Source organism: Macaca mulatta, chromosome 10, assembly GCF_049350105.2.
Source record: "Macaca mulatta isolate MMU2019108-1 chromosome 10, T2T-MMU8v2.0, whole genome shotgun sequence".
Classification (NCBI taxonomy): Eukaryota; Metazoa; Chordata; class Mammalia; order Primates; family Cercopithecidae; genus Macaca; species Macaca mulatta.
The window spans coordinates 116,776,550-116,795,642 of record NC_133415.1 but is presented as its reverse complement, the minus strand read 5'-3'; the positions used below and the strand labels follow the sequence as shown (position 1 = coordinate 116,795,642).

Below are 19,093 nucleotides of genomic sequence, written 5' to 3'. Positions count from 1 at the left end.
AGAAAACCTTCACACAGTCCCAAACGTGAAAGACAAAGTATTCTTCATAAAGTTAGTAACCATGAGGGCGTTGTGGTTGCTGGAGTTCTACGCTCTCAGCACCTAAAGCCGCAGGATCCTGGGCTGGTTCGCCCTGGCCCAGGCGGGCCTCTGCTGCCCCCCGCAGGCTCTCCTGAGGATCCCCAGCCAGACGGGTCCGGACGGACTTCGTATCACGGAAGAAAGGGCATAAAACTACAGCTATCGATTCCGTAGAAATCTACTCTCATGGGGAAGAATATATTTTTTTCCCTTTTCTTTTTTTTTTTTTTTTTTGAGACGCAGTCTTGCTCTGTCGCCAGGCTGGAGTGCAGTGGCGCAATCTCGGCTCTCTGCAGCCTCCACCTCCCAGGCACGAACGATTCTCCTGCCTCAGCCTCCACAGTAGTTGGGACTACAGGCCCACGTCACCACTCCCGACTAATTTTTGTATTTTTAGTAAAGATGGGGCTTCACCATGTTGGCCAGGCTGGTCTCAAACTCCTGACCTCAGGTGATCCACCCACCTCGGCCTCCCAAAGTGCTGGAATGACAGGCGAGAGCCACTGCACCCGAATGATTTTTGTATTTTTATTTATTTATTTATTTATTTTGGGGGACAGTGTGAACACAGCCCCCTCACTACCACAAATTATGCAGTCGAGTTTCCCACATTTGGGGAAATCGCAGGGGTCAGCACACCCGGAGTGCAACGGCTAAGCCTCGCCCTGGGAAAACCACCTTTGTGATCATGGTGTCTCCCCTGCCACGTAAGTATGATTTTTGTATTTTTAATAGAGATAGGGTTTCACCATGTTGGCCAGGCTGGTCTTGAACTTCTGACTTCAAGTGATCCGCCTGCCTCAGCCTCCCAAAGTGTTTGGATTACAGGCGTGAGCCACAGCTCCCAGCCTCTTCTCTTTTCTTTTTGAGATGGGGTCTCACTCTGTCGCCCAGGCTGCGGTGCAGTGGTGGGATCACGGCCCCCTATAGCCTGGAAATCCTGAGCTCAAGCTCTCCTCCCACTTCAAGTGGCTGGGACCACAGGCCTGCACCGTGCCAGGCTCAAACTGTATCTGGACATAATAATCACAACATTCAAATCCTCAACTTCACATAACATGTACATTCATAAAAACACCTATACCCACAATCCCACCTGCAGTATCACATTGACTCAGGGACCTCTGCCCTGTTCATTCTGTGACCGATCACCGGCACACCCACCCTGGCGGCGGCTCCACCCACCGTACAGTGGACTGAAAGGTGCTTCCACTGAGCAGACTGCAGAGCAGAAGCTCAAGACACAGACAGCGGATCCGCCACAGTTCATAAAACGCTACAGACGGCCTATTTCCAGCACTTCCAGGGAGAACCCGCTCTGAAACGGAACTGATGGAAATGGTCCTGACTTTCCTGCACTCGACCCCTGGCCTAGGGCTGCTCTTAGAGAAATTCACCCAGGAGGGATGGCGGGCCACCACCTCCCATGCGTGGGGCTGTCCCTGGTGAAGCACACACACACAGCCTCAGAGTGCCTCTGCAACTGTGACGAAAGTGAAATGATTCCAGTGAGTCTACTATGCAACCAAGTATCAGGTGCACCTTCAACCCTGACGAGCCAACCATAAAACATGCTAAACTTCAGGGCTGAGTGCGGTGGCTCACGCCTGTAATCCCAGCACTTTGGGAGGCCGAGGTGGGGTGGGGGCAGGTATCACGAGGTCAGGAGTTCGAGACCAGCCTTGCCAACATGGTGAAACCCCATCTCCACTAAAAATACAAAAATTAGCCAGGCGTGATGGTACACGTGCCTGTAGTCCCAGCTACTGGGGACGCTGAGGCAGGAGAATCACTTGAAGCCGGGAGACGGAAGTTGCAGTGAGCTGAGATCGCGCCACTGCACTCCAGCCTGTCGACAGAGCAAGACTCTGTCTCAAAACAACAACAACAACAAAAAACTAAATTTCAGAGGTAGTTAAGTGGTAAAACACATGCATGCACCTCAAAATTGAGACAGTGGCCGGGCGTGGTGGCTCACGCCTGTAATCCCAGCACTTTGGGAGGCCAAGACGGGCGGATCACAAGGTCAGGAGATCGAGACCATCCTGGCTAACACGGTGAAACCCCGTCTCTACTAAAAAATACAAAAAACTAGTCGGGCGAGGTGGCGGGCGCCTGTAGTCCCAGCTACTCGGGAGGCTGAGGCAGGAGAATGGTGTGAACCCAGGAGGCGGAGCTTGCAGTGAGCTGAGATCCGGCCACTGCACGCCAGCCTGGGCGACAGAGCAAGACTCCGTCTCAAAAAAAGAAAAAAAAAAAAAATTGAGACAGTAGTATGATTGAGACAGTATGATCTGACAGAACCTGTGATATCTGCTGTGAGTTTTATCTACATGGCAGCTGCAGCTTAGGAAACACTCAGCCCGAGCCTGCCGTCTGCGAAAAGAGCCCTTCCTAAAAGGCCTATGAGACAGGCCTGTCAGGGGGTGGGAGGGCAGCTCTGGGGCCACCTGTCTGGGCTGCCATTTAGAGGCACTCAGTGACCAGGCAAGTTACTCAGCACCTCCCCATCTCAATCTCCTCTTTGTCAAATGGGGATTAAACAGTCCAGCAAGGTATGTCGGGGAGCTGGCTTGAATGAAGCAGTCGGATCCTGCGCCAGGCACACAGTTAATGTTAGCTACTGCGATAATGACCTGTGCTTTTCGGCTAAGAAGACTGAGACTCAGGAGGGTGGAGTCGCCTATTTTCAGTCACCTGCTAAGGATCAGCAGGGCTGTAATTCGAACGCACGTCAGCCTCACCAGCACTGTACGTCATGACTGATTCCCAGCATCCATTTCACAGAAGACAGTAATTCTTCTCTGTCCTGATCACAAGTAACTTATTTTCTTGTACATCAAGCCTTTTCTGAATAAGGTACTGTATGGACCACTGTCATTTATTTTATTTTAGAGACAGAGTCTCCCGGGACCGTCCAGGCAGGAGTGCAGTGGCTCAATCACAACTCACCGCAGCCGTGACCTCCTGGACTCCTGCGACCCTCCCATCGGCCACCAAAGTAGTTGGGGCTACAGGTGTGCAACCACCCCACCCGGATAATTGTTTATTTTTTGTAGAGGCAGGCTCTCCCTAAGGTTCCCAGGCTAGGCAAACTCCTGGGCTCAAGTGACCCTCCAACCTTAGTCTCCCAATGTGCTGGGATTACAGGTGTGAGCGACTGCACCCAGGCCACCGTCATATTTTTATTGATTAATTAATTATTTTTTGAGATGGAGTCTTGCTCAGTCACCCAGGCTGGAGTGTAGTGGAACAATCTCAGCTCACTGCAAGCTCCGCCTCCCGGGTTCACACCATTCTCCTGCCTCAGCCTCCTGAGTAGCTGGGACTACAGGCGCCCACCACTACGCCTGGCTAATTTTTTTGTATTTTTAGTTTTTCTCAGCTTGAAGACACATTAATTATTTTCTCAGCTAGAAGACATACTAATTATCGTTACATAGAATTTCAGATGTAAAAAGTAGTTTCCTTAACTAAAAAAATATCCTGGGCCGGGCACAGTGGCTCATGCCTGTAATCCCAGCACTTTGGGAGGCCAAGCCGGGCGGATCACTTGAGGTCAGGAGATTAAGATCAGCTTGGCCAACAAAACACGGTGCAACCCCATCTTTATCAAAACTACAAAAACTAGCCGGGAGTGGTGGTGCGCACCTGTAGTTTTTTCCAGCTAGTGCGGAGGCTGAGGCAGGAGAATCGCCTGAACCCGGGAAGCAGAGGCTGCAGAGAGTCGAGATCGTACCATGGCACTCCAGCCTGGGGGACAAGAGCAAGACTTTGTCTCAAGAAAAAAAAAAAAAAAACCCACAGTTTATTAATCTGCCTTATTGTCCTCTGCCTTTTAAAAATGTAAGAGAAGTCTGTTTGAGGCTTTAGGGGGAGGTAGCTGTCAGTCAGCTGGACACCTAGCTGTTCTGGAGTGAGTCCAGGGCAAAGGCCACCAGCCCATGCGAGGAACAGCATTAGTAAAATTTTGCCTATTTACCCTAAACCAGAGCAGGTTTCCAAGGATGTCTAGACCATGAACACCTGTGTGCATCTCCATTCGCCCACCTGGAGGCCAGACACACTAAGAGGCAGCTGGACCCGTTGCCTATTCAAAGCCACTTCAGATTCTGTACAAGTGACAGGGCCCTTGTCTTAAAGTATTTTCACACACGTTGAATTAAGCAGCGCTCACACCAGGGAGAAGGATGCTGTGAGGCCGTCTGTTGGTGACAATCAGTTAGGGTTACTCAACCCGGCAGGATGATGCAAGAGAAAACAGTACCAACAGAAATCGCATCGTAAGAGGTAATTTTGGGGGGAAAAGGCAATTTTGTAAATTCTGTGTTGTCATTTTAACATGTACAACAGCATTATTTGTGCTTATTCTTCAATATTATACCTTTATACTCAAGAATCTAAAAAACTGTTTAAGACCCCCCTGTATGGCTGTCCTGGGGATTATGGCTAATGCATATTGGGTAACCTTGTCCCAGAATGCCTGTTCAACAAACCAGTTTGCCTCATTTCAGAGTGTTTTGCTATTTGGACATGGGGTATTCTTTTTCATCCCCCACTGCAAGCTCCACCTCCCAGGCACAAGGGATCCTCCCACCTCAGCCCCTCAGCCTCTCGAGTAGCTGGGACTACGGGCATGTAACACCATGCCCAGCTCACTTTTGTATTTTCTGCAGAGATAGGTTTTCCTCCTGTTACCCAGGCTGGTCTCAAATTCCTGAACTCAAGAGATCTATCCACCTCAGCCTCCCAAAGTGTTGGGATTACAGGCGTCAGCCACCGCACCTGCCCAAATTTTTGTATTTTTAGTAGAGACAGGGTTTCACCATGTTGGCCAGGCTAGTCTCGAACTCCTGGCCTCATGTAATCTGCTTGCCTTGGCCTCCCAAAGGGCTGGGATTACAGGCTTAAGCCACTAAGCCTGGCCAAAAATTTTTTAATTTTTTAAATATTTCTATGCAAAGAGCTTTATTAAAAGTCTTGAGATGGGCCGGGTGCAGTGGCTCACGCCCTGTAATCCCAGCACTTTCGGAGGCCGAGGCGGGCGGATCACGAGGTCAGGAGATCAAGACCATCCTGGCTAACACTGTGAAACTCCGTCTCTACTAAAACTACAAAAAAATTAGCCATGCATGGTGGCGGGTGCCTGTAGTCCCAGCTGCTCGGGAGGCTGAGGCAGGAGAATGGCGTGAACCCAGAAGGTAGAGCTTGCAGTGAGCCGAGATCGAGCCACGGCACTCCAACATGGGCGACAGAGCGAGACTCTGTCTCAAACAAAAAAACACACACAAAAAAAGTTTGAGATGGGCCAAGCACGGTGGCTCACACCTGTAATCCCAGCACTTTGGGAGGCCAAGGTGGGTAGACCACGAGGTCAAGAGATCGAGACCATCCTGGCCAACATGGGGAAGCCCCGTCTCTACCAAAAATACAAAAATTAGGGGGGCGTGATGGCGCACGCCTGTAGTCCCAGCTACTAGGGAGGCTGAGGCAGGAGAATCGCTTGAACCCGGGAGGCGGAGAACCTGGGAGGCGGAGATTGCAGTGAGCCAAGATCGCGCCACTGCACTCCAGCCTGGGCAACAGAGCGAGAATCCATCTCAAAAAAAAAAAAGAAAAAAAAAAGATGAATACAGCCCAGGTAAAGGCTTTACGGGAATATAGCTTCTTTCTCGGTTAATTTAAAAAACATATGTTGACTGGTTTTGTGCATTTTTAAAAGTCCATTTATAATAAGACATTTATTATTTTTTAAGAGAGAAGGCCTTGCTATGTTGCCCAGCATGGACTCAAATAATCCTCCAGCCTTTGCCTCCCAAGCAGCTGAGACTACTGATGCATGCCACCACACTGGGCTCATAAGAAATCTCTTATTTAAAGATCAAGAGAGAACTAACGAAATTTATTGCAATTTGCAAAAATTTAAAATCTCAGATTTTAATAGCAAGCCCTATTGCAGTAGCTAAAAGAACACCAAAATACTGTGTTAAAATGCCCTGAAAGCAAAGGGGAAAGACAGGCACTGCGTGAGGGCTACAAACTTGGCAACAGATGACAGAAATTACAGTCTGTACTCTTGGACCCAGAATTTCCTTCATTATTTGTCTTAGGGAAACCCTCTTACAATAAAACACAATCCTGTTTAATAAAGAAACATCCAATGGAACTGCACAGCAAAAACCCAAACATTTGCTCTGCTGCTAATCCCTCCCGATAACAGGAGGAGGAAAATAAAAGCCAGGCAGGGGTGCACACTCCCTCTGTTGAGCTGCAGTCACTCTTCCCGCCAGGTACCTGCAGCCTAGTCAGAGGTAGAGGCCTCTGACCCACGCTCGCCTCCACCCCGAGACTGATGTGGAGCACGTGGACTGGGCCTCAAGCACCTGAATTCAGCTCCTGCTTCTTCAAGAGTTAGAATAAGGCGGGATATTTTGGTTCTGCAGTTCCACTAGAACACATTTCCACTCTACCTGGTGAAAAAGAGGAGGCACAGGGCAGGGAGAGCTCTCCCAGAAGTCAGCCACGCTCTAGAGACAGCAAGGAGGGCAGGGCACAGCCGACGGGGCTGGCAAGTCCATCCCATCTTCCCACCTGCCAGCATCATGATTTCATAACAGGCACAGAACGCCTCCGAACACAGGCTGAGCACAGTGGCTCACGTCTATAATCCCAGCACCTTGGGAGGTCAAGGTGGGCTGATCACTTGAGGTCAGGAGTTCGAGACCAGCCCGGGCAACATAGTGAAACCTCATCTCTACTGAAAATACAAAAATTAGCTGGGAGTGGTGGCACGTGCCTGTAATTCCAGTTATTCAGGAGGCTGAGGCAGAAGAATCACTTGAACCCAAGAGGTGGAGGCTGCAATGAGCCACGATCACGCCACTGCACTCCAGCCTGGATGACAGGGCGAGACTCCATCTCAAACAAACAAAGAATGCCTGGGACACAGCAATGCAGACACTACATGGTTCCGGACACCATCTCGTAATGATCGTTCCTGCTGGTGACACATGTTCAATGCAGAATACTTAAAGGGACAATAAAATTATAAATCCAAGAAAAGTAAGGTTCATTCATATCCATATTCAAAGAATATTCACTAAGCACTCACAACACATCACAAAAATTTAAAAATATCACTCAGGTTTAATATGTCAAGAATAAATGACAACGTTCTCTGCCACAGAAATAAGTTTTTTGAAACCATTCATGTAAAATGTAGAATGATGTTGGAACAAAGTTAAATTCTGGCATATGCAGGTCTGTCCTGAAGAGGAAATTATTGATCAAGACAGAACTTCCCTTTTTCGTTGTTGTTTCTGAGACAGCGTATTTCTCTGCCACCCAGGCTGGAGTGCAGTGGCGCAGTCCTGGTTTGCTGCAGCCTCAACCTCCCAGGCTCAGGGGATCCCACCTCAGCCTCCGAGTAGCGGGGACTACAGCCGCACGTCACCGCGTCCGGCTAATTGTTTCTATTTTTCGTACAGATGGGGTTGTGCAGTGTTGCCCAGGCTGGTCTTCACTCCCGGACTCTGGCAATCCGCCTGCCTCGGTTCTCAAAGTGCTGGGATTACAGGCACGAGCAACTGCACCAGCCCAGAATTTTCAGAGACATGTCCCAAACCTGGTCTAAGCACTTGTTTCCTTAGAAAATGAGAAATTGGACGATCACTTGAGTCCAGGAGCTCAAGATCAACCTGGGGCTGGGTGGGGTGGCTCACGCCTGTAATCCCACACCTTGGGGGCCAAAGTGGGTGGATCACCTGAGGTCAGGAGTTCAAGACCAGCCTGGCCAACATGGCAAAACCCCATCTCTACTAAAAATACAAAAATTAGCCGGGCGTCATGGCAGGTGCCTGTAATCCCAGCTACCCAGGAGGCTGAGGCAGGAGAATCACTTGAACCCAGGAGGCAGAAGTTGCCATGAGCGGAAATCGTACCATTGTACTCAAGCCTGGGCGACAGAGTGAGACTCCGTTCCCCCACCAAAAAAAAAAAAAAAAAAGGGGCCGGGCACAGTGGCTCATGCCTATAATCCTAGCACTTTGGGAGGCCAAGGCTGGTGGATCACGAGGTCAGGAGATTGAGACCATCCTGGCTAATATGGTGAAACCCCCCGTTCTTTACTAAAAATACAAAAAATTAGCCGGGCATAGTGGCATGCGCCTGTAATCCCAGCCACTTGGGAGGCTGAGGCATAAGAATCACTTGAACCCGCGAGGCAGAGATTGCAGTGAGCTGAGGTCATGCCACAGGACTCCAGCCTGGGTGACAGAGCGAGACTTCATCCCCAAAAAAAGAAAATGAGATGCTGTCCTAATTTCTGCAATTTCAATGTGAAATATCAATGTTTGCAAAACTCATAAAAGTTAAAACAATTTTTATTTCTTTTTGTTGTTGTTGTTGAGATGGAGTCTCGCTCTGTCACCCAGGCTGGAGTGCAGTGACCGGATCTCAGCTCACTGCAAGCTCTGCCTCCCGGGTTTACGCCATTCTCCTGGCTCAGCCTCCCGAGTAGCTGGGACTACAGGTGCCCGCCACCTTGCCCGGCTAGTTTTTTTCTATTTTTTAGTAGAGACGGGGTTTCACCGTGGTAGCCAGGGTAGTCTCGATCTCCTGATCTCGTGATCCGCCCGTCTCGGCCTCCCAAAGTGCTGGGATTACAGGCATGAGCCACCGCGCCCAGCCAACAATTTTTATTTCTTTTTTTTTTTTTTTTTTTTTTTTTTTTTTTTGAGACGGAGTCTCGCTCTGTCGCCCGGGCTGGAGTGCAGTGGCGCGATCTCGGCTCACTGCAAGCTCCGCCTCCCGGGTTCACGCCATTCTCCTGCCCTGTCAGCCTCCCGAGCAGCTGGGACTACAGGCGCCCGCCGCCTCGCCCGGCTAATTTTTTGCATTTTTAGTAGAGACGGGGTTTCACCGTGTTAGCCAGGATGGTCTCGATCTCCTGACCTCTGATCCGCCCGCCTCGGCCTCCCAAAGTGCTGGGATTACAGGCGTGAGCCACCGCGCCCGGCCAACAATTTTTATTTCTAATGACCTATATCTATTGTCTGTCACGTACCAAGAATAAAGCAGAACAAACTTCCTCATTAATACACAATGCACCCAAAATTAACGCAAAGGGTGATGAGATACAAAATCTACACTCAAGGTTGTTGGGTAATCTAATCCTTAAATCTTCTGGGTTGAACTGCCTGTGACTGATAACAGACTAGCTGCTAATCCTCTTCAGGGATGTCATTATCTGAGGGCTCCTGGCATGGCAGTCCCAGCTCCTAGATTAGGGGTAGCACTTTCATAAAACAAGACTATTACTGTTTTTCAGCATCTCTGTCACTTCTATTCAGGAACGAGGTGATAAGACACCTTTCATTTATTGCCTCCTTTTCTCTCCCAGCAGGCACGCAGGGGAGGCACCACTACCCTCATTTTACAGAATGCAGCGGCTCAGAGACAGAGCAGCTCCAATCCAGCCCCAGTCACGTGAGCCCCGATCTTGTCCTCTTTCATGAAGGTCTAGCACAGATTCTGCTGCCACAGTGGGAAAGCCTATGGCGGGGCAGGAGGTGCGTCTGACAGAAGACTGTGCTCCCTGGATCCATCTCAGGACTTTGTGGCATGAGAATGTTCTAATCAGAACATCACAGTGAGTCTCATTTTAGAAGCGCTACTTTGTGGGTTTTGAGACGGAGCCTCGCTCTGTCGCCAGGCTGGAGTGCAGTTGCACGATCTTCTTGGCTCACTGCAGCCTCTGCCTTCCAGGTTCGAGCAATTCTCCTGCCTCAGCCTCCCGAGTAGCTGGGACTACACGCATGTGCCACCATGCCCAGCTAATTTTTGTATTTTTACTAGAGACAGGGTTTCACCATGTTGACCAGGATGGTCTCAATATCTTGACCTCCAGATCCACCCGCCTGGGCCTCCCAGAGTGCTGGGATTACAGGCGTGAGCCGCCGGGCCGGCCTGGCAGCACTCATTTTAACGGCCGCTTGGAGATAATTGGAGAGTTAGGGGTCTCTTCTCCACCTCTCGTGCAGGACTAGTCATCAAGTTTCATTTCTCTACAAATGGCTTCTTCTCACCCAGCCCAGTGACCCAGGGACTGTCTCCGCGCTGGAGAAAAACTGCTTTCGTTTGCTGATACAGTTTACCTGCGACATTACATGCTCCTAACTGGGTATAACATTCACCTTCCTGCCTGATTTCAGAAGCAAACTCCACCTTAGATAAAATTCTACCTTATCATGACTCCTCACCCCACTGCATTTTAGTGATTCATTCAACAAACACCTACGGAACTGCTAACCCCAGGCATACACGTGAGCACCTCGCATCTGGGCTCTAAGGATAACAAAACCAGCACCTTGTACGGGGCTCTTCCTGGTGATGCCAGATACTTAGAAGAAACCTGGTCTAGCGAAGACTTGAGTTCAAGTTCCGGTTCTGACGATGATTAACAGGGAGACCCTGGGCAAAGCTGCTGGTCACAGGGGCAGCTGTAAAACCGGGCTCAGCAGCATCCACCCTCCAGGCGAGGGGAACCGAGGAACAAAAATGACTGAGAAACGTGCAGCGTCTGTTCAATCTCTGAACCACGTTAATACCACCATCTTTGGGGATGCAGGAAAGCCCTGAAGCCCACTCGCTCTGAGTTAATGTGGGCATGAGGTGGAGGTTGTGGAAAGGACTCCAGAGTCCTCAAGTCACCAAGCAGCCTCTGTTGCTGTCACAGCACCACAGCTGAAGGGCCTCGTGCTAAGGAGATCAACCACAGTCACTCTCCTGAATTAAATTCCACCTCACTCTACTTGATGACCAAATGTCACGACAGAGTATAAGAACTAGCACGTAGGGTTTTTCCTGGTAATCAAAGACAAAATTTCTAAAAGCATTATTACCAGTGGCAGATCTGACTTTTTATTTTTTTATTTTTATTTATTTGAGACTGAGTCTTGCTCTATCGGCCAGGCTGGAGTGCAGGGGTGTGACCTTGGCTCACTGCAACCTCCACCTCCCAGGTTCAAGGGATTCTCCTGCCTCAGCCTCCTGAGTAGCTGGGATTATGTATGCCCACAACCATGACCGGCTAATTTTTGTTGTTGTTGTTGAGACGGAATTTCGCTCTTTTTGCCCAGGCTGGAGTGCAGTGGCGTGATCTTGGCTCACTGCAACCTCTGCCTCCTGGGTTCAAGTGATTCTCCTGCCTCAGCCTCCCAAGTAGCTGGGATTACAGGCACATGCCACCACACCCAGCTAATTTTGTATTTTTAGTAGTGACGGGGTTCCACCATGTTGGCCAGGCTAGTCTCGAACTCCTGACTTCAAGTAATCTGCCCACCTCGGCCTCCCAAAATGCTGAGATTATGGGTGTGAGCCACCACGCCCAAACAGATCTGACTTTTTAGAAACGTTTTAACTTTGAAATAATTATAGATTCAAAGTTGCAAAAAGATTTACAAGGGTCCCATGCACCCTTCCGAGCCACCCCTACCTGGCTCTTTCCCCAGTGGGCAGGTGACAGCTGGTGGCTCTCTGTCCTGAGGGCCAACGTTCCAGGAACCCTTACCTCTACGTGCTCAGACCTCACCCACAAGGACTTCCGGGTGACAAGGCCAGCCCCAGGCACAGCTGCTGCTAACCTCCTCACGTTCATTCACTGAACAAATATTTACTGGGCCCAGATCATGTGCCAGCAACTGGTCTTTTCAAAAAAGTCTCTCCAGAACCTTACTAACTCACAGTAAAATATTAAGTACGATAAATGCATTAAGCAGGACACTAGGAGGATTCAGCACTGTGGGAAAATGAAGTGAGGAAGGGAGACAGGGAATTGGGTGGCACGGTAGGCAGGCAGTCGCCAGGCCAGGAGGTTAAGGCACCAGGCATTCCAGGAAGATCCAAGGACAGAGCATGTGGGTCTGTTCAGAACCAGCAAGGAGGCTGATACGGCAGGTGCAGAGTGAGTCAGGGGCCAGTCAGAGGGTGGGTGGACTCAGACGATGCAGGCTCATTAACACCCTCGCCAGGGGCGTCCATCAGAGGCCACACAGCCAGCAACCAGAGCGGGCCCCTACAGCTCTCTGCTGGGCCAGACGCCAGCTGGAGCCAGCCCGAGTCCTACAGCACCGACACAAGTGAAAGGGGAACCATGAACTCAACCGAAACTTCCCCACAGCCCTTAGATCCAGGCTTCTAATTTCATCTCCCGTTTGACAGATCACTCATTCCTGAAACTCAGCTGACATTTTTTTTTTTTTTTTTTTTTTTTTGAGACGGAGTCTCGCTCTGCCGCCCAGGCTGGAGTGCAGTGGCCGGATCTCAGCTCACTGCAAGCTCCGCCTCCCGGGTTTACGCCATTCTCCTGCCTCAGCCTCCCGAGTAGCTGGGACTACAGGCGCCCGCCACCTCGCCCGGCTAGTTTTTTGTATTTTTTAGTAGAGACGGGGTTTCACCGTGTTAGCCAGGATGGTCTCGATCTCCTGACCTCGTGATCCGCCCGTCTCGGCCTCCCAAAGTGCTGGGATTACAGGCTTGAGCCACCGCGCCCGGCCTCAGCTGACATTTTTTAAAAAGAGAAGCAAATAAACGAACATAAAATCTCAGAAGCTTTGGGTAAAGTTTTGCCTTCAAGTAACCATGACAATAGATGGAGTAATATAACTGTTTTTGTCATTAGGTTTTTCTAAACAGACAAATAAGAGCAGAAGTGTCTAACCACCACCAAATTTTCCCAACCAAGCCTAAGCCGGAAAACAAAAATAAAGCTGAAATTTTTGCTTCCTTTTCCTGTATGACACAACTGAATGAATTTGAGAAATCATGGCTTCGGCACACGAAAAAGAGTCTTTAATCCAGACACTTAAAACCAACAAGTTAGAACCTGAACGGATGAGTTCCTAATACTCTCTCCTTAAGAGTTCAGTATAAAGCATGGCTTCAAATGTTTTTATAAGGCGGCTAAGGCAGGTTTTTTCTTACAAACCAAATGCTTTTTGGAATTTAAAACGTCTGAAAGATTAATTTAAGGTGCGCTAAAGAACAATTTTCAATTCCCCGAGCTATAAACACAACGACCCAGGGACTAAATTATCTGCCACCCTAAAACCAGCGATGCTCCAGCTTCTTCGATCCTCCCGCAGAAGGGGGAGGACCCCGGGGGGTCGGGGGCGGCCGCGGGGACCTGGGGAAGCGGAGGCGGCGTCCCGGGCCCGGAGAGACCCGCGGAGAGCGCGGCTCCAGTCCCCACCGCGGGACGCGGCACTCAGACCCCCGGCCCGGCCCGACTCCCGCAGGCCCCGGCGCCGACCTTCCCGCGCCCCCGCCCCGGCCCGGCCCGGCCCGGCCCGGCCCAGGCCGCGGCGTCGCAGCAGCTCCGGCCCCGCGCGGCCCCGGCCCGGGGGTCGCCGCCATTTCCGGCTTTGGCGCACCGCCCCCGCCCCCACCCGCGCCCGCGCCCGCGCCCCCGCCCGCCCCACCGCCCCGGCCTGACGTGGGCCGACCCGCCCGCCCGGCCCGCAGCGAGCTCACCTGCCCGTCCGCCCGCCCGCCCGCCCTCCCGCCGGCTCCGCGGCTCCGCTCCCCGCTCCGCGGCGCTGCTGGGCAGCGGCCGACGCACTCCTCAGCCTGGAGACCCCGGGCGGCGGCGGCGGCGGCGGCGGCGGCGGCAGAGGGCGCGGGTGCAGCACCGGCAGCGGCAGCGGCAGCGGAGACGCGCACGCTCACGCACGCACCCGCACCGGCGCGCGCGCTCCCGGAAGGACGTGGGCTCCGGCGGGTCGGAGCCGCGGGCGGGACTGGCTGCGCATGCGCTCAGAGCGCCGAGCGGAGGCTCCGCCCACCGGGGGCGGAGTCCCGAGTGACAACCCGGGGCAGAGGCGCCCGGTGGAGGCTCCGCCCATGAGTGGGCGGGGCCCATCGTGCCGGTTGGGGCGGGGGCGGAGCCAGCCCTCCCAGTCTTCAGGTGGCCGCAGGTGGATCCCGAGTCCCGAGTGGGCCGGCATGTGCTGCGGGGAACCGCGCGGAAAGAGAGGCGCAGGGCTTGCTGGTCTTGCAGGTAAGTTTACTCAGCACTTTAAGTAAGATTAAGAAAACGTAATCGTTCTCATCAAATAACTGAACAGGGAGCTGGTGGTAGATGGCTGCGGACCGTCGCCCCCGCCCCCCTCCCGAGCCACTGTCCTGGGACTGACATTTGCGCATCCCTGGAGCGCCGAGATGGGACTTCCTTCCTTCCTGTCCAACCACTGAAATGCTGAGGCCAGCACCCTCCCACCCTCCCGGAATCATCTCCAAACAACGGCGTGGAGGGGCAGGACGACGAACGTCCACTCCACTTCCCTCTGCCTTTGTCCGTCCCGTCGGCCCGCTGAGGGTGGCCGCCGGCCACCCTTCCCTGTCCCTGTGACTGCAGGCGCTCCGCCACTCACTGACGGCCTGCCCTGCATAGGCGGCCTGTGCCACTTCCCATCCTAGAAGCTCCCAGACCTCTGCGGCCGGTGCTCCTGCCTCCTCGCTTCCACCCTTGCCCGTTTACCTGAGTTCAGTGAGGTCATCTTTTTAAAACAAATCCAGTGGCATCCAAGGCTTCCAGTGACATACTGCGTGAAACCCAAATTCTCTCTCAATACGTTCTGGCCTCCTCCTTCCTCTGCCCTCATAACTCACTGCCATAATGCCGGTCTTGAATTGCCAAGCTTGTTGCAGTCTCAGAGCCTGGAAGTGTCAGAGAGCTTGGGAAGCCTCCTAGCAGTCATTAAACTGTGCAACATCAAGCAAGCAGGAAGACAAGGCTTATGGAACCCAAGAAGCAGAAAGGCCAGGTTCATATCTACAACTATAGATTCAAGAGAATGAATGATTTCAGGCCAGAATTGGAGGGATGAGAGAATGAAATGGGCCTGGTACCTATCTCAGGTTGAAGCTGTATTCCACTTGTGCTGGCAGCTGCAAGAATGAATGAACCAGGCCTTAAGTGAGTCCCTCTGAGACCTAGTAGTTACACTTTACGGACATTCTTTCAAAGAAAATATTCACAAATACAGAAAAAGGTATATGCACTGAAATGTCCATGAAGGCACTATTTTTAATAGAATGGAAACCTGCCCAACTGCACAAGTGAGCACTCAAATGGAATATTATAGTTACTGAAACGTATACAACGGGACACCATGGCTCACGCCTGGAATCTCAGCACTTTGGTAGACCAAGGCAGGAGGATCACTGGAGCCCAGGAGTTTGAGACCTGCCTGGACGACAGAGTGAGACCCCCATCTCTACAGAAAAAAAAAAAATTTTTTTTTGAGATGGAGTCTCGCTCTGTCACCCAGGCTGGAGTGCAGTGGCGCAATCTCCGCTCACTGCAAGCTCCGCCTCCCAGGTCCACGCCATTCTCCTGCCTCAGCCTCCCAAGTAGCTGGGACTACAGGTGCCTGCCACCACGCCCGGCTAATTTTTTTGTATTTTTAGTAGAGACGGGGTTTCACCGTGTTCGCCAGGATGGTCTCAATCGCCTGACCTCGTGATCCACCCGCTTCGGCCTCCCAAAGTGCTGGGATTCCAGGCGTGAGCCACTGAGCCCGGCCAAAAAAAATTTTTTTTTAATTGGCCGGGCCACAGTGGCATGCATGCCCCTGTAGTCCCAGCTACTCAGGAGGCTGGATCGGGTGGGAGGTCAAGGCTGCAGTGAGCTATGAGTGTGTCCCTGCATTCCTGCCTGCATAACAGAGCAAGACCCCATCTCTTATTTAAAAAGAAGAAAAAAAAAGAAAGATAATGTATAGAAAGGCTACACAGGAGCAAAGAACTCCTGAAACTAAAATGAACACGATGCATGATACATAAAAAGTATCACACATATACCGATCCATGAACACGCCAGCCTGCTTGGAGAAAATAAGACAGGAAGGTATGGCCAGGTACACTGGCTCATGCCTGTAATCCCAGCACTTTGGGAAGCCGAGGTGGGCGGATCACCTGAGGTCAGGAGTTCAAGACCAGCCTGGCCAACATGGCAAAACCCTGTCTCGACTAAAAATACAAAAATTAGCTGGGCGTGGTGGTGTACGCCCCTGTAAATCCCATCTGCTCACGAGGCTGAGGCAGGAGAACTGCTTGCGCCCGGGAGATGGAGGTTGCAGTGAGCTAAGATTGCACCACTGCACTCTAGCCTGGGCGACAGAGCAAGACCCTGTCTCAAAAAAAATAAAAAATAAAAAAAGACGACAGGAAGGTCTCAAAAAAAATAAAAAATAAAAAATGAAGACAAGAAGAGATTGATTGTGGCTACAGTTGGGAAGAGTGTCATGTTTACCTCTGATACATCAGGCCCTGTGCTAAGTGCTGTATAAGCTTAAGCCCTTCAATATGATGAGGCAGATGCCATTATCCTCACTCTGAGAAGAGGGGACTGAGCCTTCAGGCATTGCTGCCCGCTCCTCAGGTCCACTTACTCCACTTGCTCCGTCCTTGAAGCTCTCCAAGCGTTTCACCTCGTCAAACATGAGCCAGGTACACAGGGGAATATGTCTTCCCCAACAGATGGTTTGCAAAGTCCTCGAGCACTGGGTCCACGTCGGACTCACCCTTGGACCACACAAAACCTAGCAGACTCTTACCCGCAGGGCAGTTACAGTATCTGTTCAATAAATGAAGACCACGTGGAACTCATCCCAAAATAAATTAGGGTAAATCCTGACTGCAGGCGGCAACAGCGCAATTCACCCTTTATTGGTGCCAGCTCACTGCTGTACTGGGGCTTATGTACCATACAATTCAAGGCTACCTAACTTTCCCTGCTCTTCTATCTGGGGTCAGCCTGGCTACCTCTGACCTCCGAAGTCTGGTGCTCCCACTAAAGGAGTCTTCCAATGGGAACGCCAAAGACTAAGAATGGATACATGCAAAGTGCCAAACCAGGGGAGAGTGGAGGTGCCCCCTCAAGTTTTGTTTTTTTTTTTAAGACAGAGTCTCGCTTTATCGCCCAGGCTGGAGTGCAATGGCATGATCTCGGCTCACTGCCACCTCTGCCTCCCATGTTCAAGTGATTCTCCTGCCTCAGCCTCTTGAGCAGCTAGGATTACAGGCACGTGCCACCACGCCTGGCTAATTTTTGTATTTTTGTATTTTTAGTATTTTTTCACCATGTTGGCCAGGCTGGTCTCAAACTCCTGACCTCAGGTGATCCGCCTGCCTCGGCCTCTCAAAGTGCTGGGACTGCAGGCGTGAGCCACTGTGCCTGGCCGCCCCTCAGGGTCTGTACAGATGACGCAGTGAGCACTCTGGAGCGTGTTAGTGGGAAGGAGGGGCAAAGTGCAGAACACTGTATACCGCTGTTTGACCGAGGAAAGGAAGGGAATGAGAGCATCTTCATAGGTGCTTGCTTTTGCTTGAAACACACTGGGAGGATGAGCAGTAAGTCATGACAGAGGGTGAGTGGGGAGCAGAGCCTGTTTCTGAGCATGGCTTTGTATCCAGTTTTGACTTTAGAATCCTGTAAATTACCTTAAAACCCCTAACAAGGCCAGGCGCAGTGGCTCACGTCTGTAATCCCAGCACTTTGGGAGGCCGAGGTGGGCGGATCACGAGGTCAGGAGATTGAGACCATCCTGGCGAACACGGTGAAACCCCATCTCTACCAAAAATACAAAAAATTAGCCGGGTGTAGTGGTGGGCACCTGTAGTCTCAGCTACTCGGGAGGCTGAGGCAGGAGAATGGTGTGGACCCGGGAGGCGGAGCTTGCAGTGAGCTGAGATCGGTCACTGCACTCCAGCCTGGGTGACAGAGCGAGACTCCGTATAAAAAAAATAAAATAGGCCGGGTGCGGTGGCTCAAGCCTGTAATCCCAGCACTTTGGGAGGCCGAGACGGGCGGATCACGAGGTCAGGAGATCGAGACCATCCTGGCGAACACGGTGAAACCCCGTCTCTACTAAAAAAATACAAAAAACTAGCCGGGCGAGGTGGCGGGCGCCTGTAGTCCCAGCTACACAGGAGGCTGAGGCAGGAGAATGGCGTAAACCCGGGAGGCGGAGCTTGCAGTGAGCTGAGATCCGGCCACTGCGCTCCAGCCCCGGCGACAGAGCGAGACTCCGTCTCAAAAAAAAAAAATAAATAAAATAAAATAAAATAAAATAAAATAAACCCTAACAACAAAGCAGCCCTTGCACCACCATGGGACATCCCGGAGCCACAGGTGCACTCGTCTAACCCGCAGAAGCAAACGTTCTGCGCAGCGGCAGGTGGATCCTTCCCACAGCAGCTGCTGTGGGAGCCCGCCCCGAGGGAGGACCCTGCTTCATTTCATCGGTGCCGTCTTGGCTGTCTTCTGACCTGAGCCAGAGTCCAAACTTGCCCTGTTCATTCAGCACGTGAGAGGCTTCAGGTACTATTATTCCAAGTGGTCCCTCATCCCCAGAACGAGGTCAAGCCTTTGAAGGCCGTTGAGCATGGAGTAACACGAACCCGACAGCCATCACGTGCTCGCCCAGGTAGTGGGGCCCTCCCCACTTCCACCCACCTCCGCCCAGCGGGCTCCTGGCACTTGTGTCTGATGCAGTCTAGCTCTTCACCAGAGGCAAGATGGCCAGCACGTGGCTTTTCAAATGCACAGCACTCTATACTACATCTTTTTTTTTTTTGAGACGGAGTCTCACTCTCGTCACCCAGGCTGGAGTGCAATGGCTCGATCTCGGCTTGCTGCAACCTCTGCCTCCCGGGTTCAAGCGCTTCTCCTGCCTCAGCCTCCCAAGTAGCTGGGATTACAGGCGCCCACCACCGTTGGCTAATTTTTGTATTTTTAGTAGAGACAGGGTTTCACCATCTTGGCCAAGCTGGTCTCAAATTCCTGATCTTGTGATCCATCCACCTCAGTCTCTCAAAGTGCTGGGATTACAGGCGTGAGCCACGGCACGTGGCCTACAACTATTACTATTTTTTTGAGACAGGGTCTCAATCTCTTGCCCAGACTGGAGTGTAGTGGCATGATCATGGCTCACTGCAATCTCAACCTTCT

At 51.7% G+C, this 19,093-nt stretch overlaps 1 protein-coding gene and 1 non-coding gene across 8 annotated transcripts in view; both read right to left on the bottom strand.

Moving 5' to 3' along the window:
* DNAJC5 (DnaJ heat shock protein family (Hsp40) member C5) overlaps positions 1-19,093 on the bottom strand; it is a 222,650-nt gene that overhangs the window by 25,972 nt on the left and 177,585 nt on the right. For 3 of the 7 annotated variants that reach the window (XR_001447386.3, XR_001447385.3, XM_028827167.2), the window contains exon 1: positions 13,612-13,812. The gene's annotated coding sequence lies outside the window, so the exon portion shown is untranslated. Of the gene's footprint in view, positions 1-3,732; positions 3,860-13,611; positions 13,813-19,093 lie in introns of those variants that run through there. The other 4 variants (XR_013398556.1, XR_013398555.1, XM_077948130.1 and 1 more) reach the window with 2 other exon arrangements.
* Positions 632-796, bottom strand: LOC114670687 (U1 spliceosomal RNA). The gene has a single exon (XR_003720383.1). It is a non-coding gene; the product is annotated as a U1 spliceosomal RNA (small nuclear RNA).